General features: G+C 42.6%; 1 pseudogene; it reads right to left on the bottom strand.

Moving 5' to 3' along the window:
• Positions 1-1124: 1124 nt before the first annotated feature.
• Ldha-ps17 (lactate dehydrogenase A, pseudogene 17) lies at positions 1125-2933 on the bottom strand (annotated as a pseudogene).
• Between the last annotated feature and the right edge of the window lie 2757 nt (positions 2934-5690).

The raw sequence follows: 5690 nt of genomic DNA on the forward strand, positions 1-5690 counted from the left end.
TGCCTTGGTCCTAATTATAATTGTAAAACTGTAACTAATACAGTGTCTGTAATGCTTGAAGGTTTTATGCAGGCTGTTCCAGAAGAAAGGTCATATGAAGCTGTAGACCTCTTTTACCACAATACTGAACCGGATGGCAAGTTAGGCCCGTTAGTGGCACGAATGTTGCAGGAGTGACCATCAGCTTCCTGGTGGGCTTGGAGACCTTTTCTGTGGCAGAGAATGCATGACTAGTACTATCATTCTAGTCAAAACCCATGACGAGGAAATCACAGACTGTGGAGGACTATACAAACGGACAAATGGTTGAGCTGCGTAAATATTTATGTTTACAATCATAGACTAGTACAGCACTCCGCCTTGGTCAAAGTAAAGAATCTTAGCTAGAGTTCTGAGAATAAACAGCCATTGGGGACTGGCCCTCAATGGTACAACATCTGTTTCACTTTTCCAAGTTGCGGGAAATATTTTTCATGGAAGAGGCAGTGGAAGAACTGTGGGAGTCTGAAGACAGGGGAGAGTGTTTTAGACGCTGTCTTCTGTACATAATATATCCATTGCCTCATGAACAGACAGCATCTGTGGCCACCTACACAAGATTTGAGTAACAAAAAAGAAGTGTGGAAAGGGGGTCATGAGGGTAGGAAGGAGACTATTTGGGAAAAGGAGGATCAGTGAGAGGGAAAAGGGATTGGGAGAGGGTACTGGAGGAGGTACTGTGCTGAATTTAACTATGAAGTTGCCAAAAATAAAAGTTAAAATGCTGCTCTGTGCACTTAAATATTCACTGTTTAAAAGTTTGACTATAAAAAATGTCAATTTCACGAAAAAAAAAAAACTGAGGTGAAGCTTAGATTTCCCTGTTACTTTTAATATACTATTTTTTTTTTGGTTCTTTTTTTTGGAGCTGGGGACCGAACCCAGGGCCTTGCGCTTCCTAGGTAAGGGCTCTACCACTGAGCTAAATCCCCAGCCCCTTAATATACTTTTAATATACACTCTTAACACAAAAGAGGCGGCATGCGTAGATACTTTCCTGAAGAGAGGCCACCACATTCTATGCTACTCCTCTGTTAAGACCTAGAACATTAAATGCCGCATGCAGTTAGTCTATGTTCTGGCTACCTTTTTTTTTTCACTGTTCAAGGTTTATTTGGTGTTTTCCTTGGCAGGACACTTGAGTGGTTGGTTCCGTCATCCATATGCAGATTTTACATTTCACATAAATATTGCAATGTACACTACAGACACATATAATACAGAAAATATCCTGTAGAACATTTATGCACAAGATATGCACGATGGACTTACACACTGGAGGCAGGTTATGACTAACTGGGAACTCATGGCCTAGGCATGTTTGGTGAGGGTGCGTAGCACAGCAATGCAGCAGGCTCACAGGGTAATCAAAGCTTGCACGCAGTTGGCAGTGTGTCTTGGAGACAGTGGGATTGTCACACTAACCAGGTTACCACTACACAAGTACCACTTAGCAGGGTAGAGCTGTGGAACTGAGATTTTCCCCAGACCACCTCAACACAACTGAACTAACCACAGCTCAGATGAGAAGTGTGTGGTCTCCATAGAAACCCTGCTGCAGCCTGGACAGTGAAGTGCTAGGACACTGGGAAGACTTTAGAACTGCAGCTCCTTCTGGATTCCCCAGATGGTATCTGCACTCTTCTTCAGGCGGGCCTCCTCGTCAGGAGTCAATGTCACCTTCACAACATCTGAGATTCCATTTTGTCCCAGGATACATGGGACGCTGAGGAAGACATCCTCATTGATTCCATAGAGACCCTTAATCATGGTGGAAATGGGATGCACCCGCCTAAGGTTCTTCATTATTTCTCAGCCAAGTCTGCCACGGAGAGGCCAATGGCTCAGGATGTGTAACCTTTCAGCTTGATCACTTCGTATGCACTGTCAACCACCTGCCTGTGAACATCCTTCCACTGCTCCTTGTCTGCATCCGTGCCCAGCTGTGGGTTCAGAGACTTCAGGGAGACGCCGGCGACGTTCACACCACTCCACACAGGCACACTGGAGTCGCCATGCTCTCCCAGGACCCACCCGTGACAGCTCAGCGGGTGAACTCCCAGCCTTTCTCCCATCAGGTAACGGAACCGAGCTGAATCCAGATTGCAACCACTTCCAATAACTCTGTTTTTGGGGAAGCCGCTGATCTTCCAAGCCACGTAGGTCAAGATATCCACTGGGTTTGAGACGATGAGCAGTTTGCACTGTGGACTGTATTTCACAAAGTTCGGAATGATGAACTTGAAGATGTTCACATTTCGCTGGACCAAATTGAGCCGGCTCTCTCCCTCTTGCTGACGGGCCCCCGCGGTGATAATGACCAGCTTGGAGTTTGCAGTCACACTATAGTCTTTGCTGGAGACAATTTTTGGTGTCTTAAGGAAAAGGCTGCCATGCTGAAGATCCATCATCTCTCCCTTTAGCTTATCTTCTATGACATCAACAAGGGCAAGCTCATCAGCCAAGTCCTTCATTAAGATACTGATGGCACAAGCCATGCCAACAGCACCAACCCCAACAACTGTGATCTTGTTCTGGGGGACCTGTTCTTCCTTAAGAAGATTCACAATCAGCTGGTCCTTGAGGGCTGTCATCTTGGACTTTGAATCTTTTGGGACTGCTTAGTGCACGATGGGGGACGACGGACGAGCAGCAGCAGTAGCGTGCGTGAGATCGGCGACAGTGGCTCCAGCACCGTTCTGGCTACCTTTTATTCCAACTTGACACAGTCTCTTTGGAAGAGGGATTCCCAATTGAGAAAATGCCTCCTTTAGATTTGCTGGTGGCAAAGCTGTGTGCGCCTCACTGTGGGTGGTACCATCGCTGGGCTGGGGAGGGGTCACTCTGTGCTATAAGAGAGAAGGCTGAGCAATTCATAGAGAATAAACCAGTAAACAACACTTCTCTGTTGGATCGGCTCCTGCCTCCGGGTTACCTCCTTGAATTTCTGCTCTGGTTCTTCATGAAGCAGTATGATCAGAACATCCAGGCTGAAGTGAACACTTTGCACACCAATTTACCTATAGTTATGGTATTTTATCACAGCAACAAAAACAACTAAGACGGCCTAGTCCATTGTAATTTACTTGATGTGATTGAGGAAATAATGCTCTGAGTAATTAACCTTGGAAGCACAGTGGAGGACAGGAACATGAACAAGTAAGCCTTTATCGTTCAGTATTAAGTGAGCGGTCTTAAAATTGCTTCCGTAGCGTCTGTCTTATACATTTTTGGCTAGTCCCATAGGATTGAGTTTCATTTTTATATTCATAGTCCAGCTGTCTTATTAAATAATATTAAAATGATTTAATGCAAGTAAAATGGGATAAACTATTTATCCCTTCTACTAAAGCTTTTGTGAGATGTGGCCCCGCGTTTCTGTGTGGTGCCTAGAGTCTTCCTCATGTAACTTCTACAAATATTCCTGCTGCTGGCGCTCTGGATGAACAGGAGCCACATTGTGCCACAGCTAAGAGACACTAGAGTTTGCTTAACCCTGTTCTTACTTTATAGATGAAGAGGCTTTGATCTCATCTACAAAGGTGAAGGAATCCCAAGATCACAAGCTTAATTGCTCATCAGTTCAGAGCTAATATGTATTTTATTATATAAATATACAAATGATTTAATTATTATTTTATGTCATTCTTTAATGAAGTATATGCTCATATAATAATAATAATAATAATAATAATAATAATAATAGCAATAAAATTATCCAGACTTGCTGTTAATTTTTGTTGAAAGAGTTGAATGTGATATGTTTTCAATTGGCATATTTTTGCAATGTGTAAACAAATGAAATAATTATGTGTGGCTTTCAGACTTTCTATACTTATTTCTTTAGAGCTCTGGATACTCTAAAGGCAAATGGTGTTCTTTTCAGTGTCTCCCTGGATCTGACAGTGGGTCAAACTCATTTATTACTACATTAATTTTGAGGAGAAAAGTGGTTTATAGTTTACAGTTTATGATGGAAGGTTAAATCTAGTGTCCCAAATCCCAGGGTAGGAAAACAAGCTAAAATTCTCTCATAATAATAATTCCCAAACATTATTTCTTCAGAGATTTTAAACTATTCCCTTGTCACACTCAATTTCCTTCCATAACGATCACTTTTATTTTCATCTTTACTCTCTATTTTGAAAATTAAGATGCTAACTTCCAACACAGGTTCTTTTTAAAAATGTATCATTAAATACTAGGGCCTAACTTCTAATCAATTGGTAAAATGGCCTTAAATAGAAATTGCTTTAGTGCTCATAGCCACATTTAATTTTAAGGGGCAGAAAATTGTAGCTACTGTGAGAGTCTTTGTTTGTCATTGGTTGGTTTTAAAGCTGGGTAGAATAGGAAATGAAAAGTCAAATCCTGAATCTGGTAAACTATACTTGTTTTGTACTGAAATAAAGAAACACACCAGCTTAGGTCCTAATAACTAGAATAAATCAATTTTAATACCATGGCCACAAAACTGTGACAATGTTGTTGGGAAATAAAATGGTATTGGTGCCTGAAATCTACTGTTACACAGGCCTTACCATGTTTCTGGTTTCCACATTTGGTTGTTTTTCTGACCCGGGGCTCTTCTGAGATCTGCAAAGGGGAGATTTAGGAACAAACTTTCCCCTAGATTCCAGCTGTTTCTGAGGCTTTACCAAGTGTGAGAAGTTGTATTCTGATTTAAAATTTTCATTCAATTGTCATGAGGAATGTCTTTACAGCTGAATCTATGTTTTGGATTCCATGAACTGAATTTTTTTTTTATTAACTTGAGTATTTCTTATATACATTTCGAGTGTTATTCCCTTTCCCGGTTTCCGGGCAAACATCCCCCTCCCCCCTCCCCTTCCTTATGGGTGTTCCCCTCCCAACCCTCCCCCCATTGCCGCCCTCCCCCCCATAGTCTAGTTCACTGGGGGTTCAGTCTTAGCAGGACCCAGGGCTTCCCCTTCCACTGGTGCTCTTACTAGGATATTCATTGCTACCTATGGGGTCAGAGTCCAGGGTCAGTCCATGTATAGTCTTTAGGTAGTGGCTTAGTCCCTGGAAGCTCTGGTTGCTTGGCATTGTTGTACATATGGGGTCTTGAGCCCCTTCAAGCTCTTCCAGTTCTTTCTCTGATTCCTTCAACGGGGGACCTATTCTCAGTTCAGTGGTTTGCTGCTGGCATTCGCCTCTGTATTTGCTGTATTCTGGCTGTGTCTCTCAGGAGCGATCTACATCCGGCTCCTGTCGGTCTGCACTTCTTTGCTTCATCCATCTAATTGGGTGGCTGTATATGTATGGGCCACCTGTGGGGCAGACTCTGAATGGGTGTTCCTTCCGTCTCTGTTTTAATCTTTGCCTCTCTCTTCCCTGCCATGGGTATTCTTGTTCCCCTTTTAGAGAAGGAGTGAAGCATTCACATTTTGATCATCCATCTTGAGTTTCGTTTGTTCTAGGCATCTAGGGTAATTCAAGCATTTGGGCTAATAGCCACTTATCAGTGAGTGCATACCATGTATGTCTTTCTGTGATTGGGTTAGCTCACTCAGGATGATATTTTCCAGTTCCAACCATTTGCCTACGAATTTCATAAACTCGTTGTTTTTGATAGCTGAGTAATATTCCATTGTGTAGATGTACCACATTTTCTGTATCCATTCCTC

The sequence above is a fragment of the Rattus norvegicus genome, chromosome 6 (genome assembly GCF_036323735.1).
Source record: "Rattus norvegicus strain BN/NHsdMcwi chromosome 6, GRCr8, whole genome shotgun sequence".
NCBI classification, from domain to species: domain Eukaryota; kingdom Metazoa; phylum Chordata; class Mammalia; order Rodentia; family Muridae; genus Rattus; species Rattus norvegicus.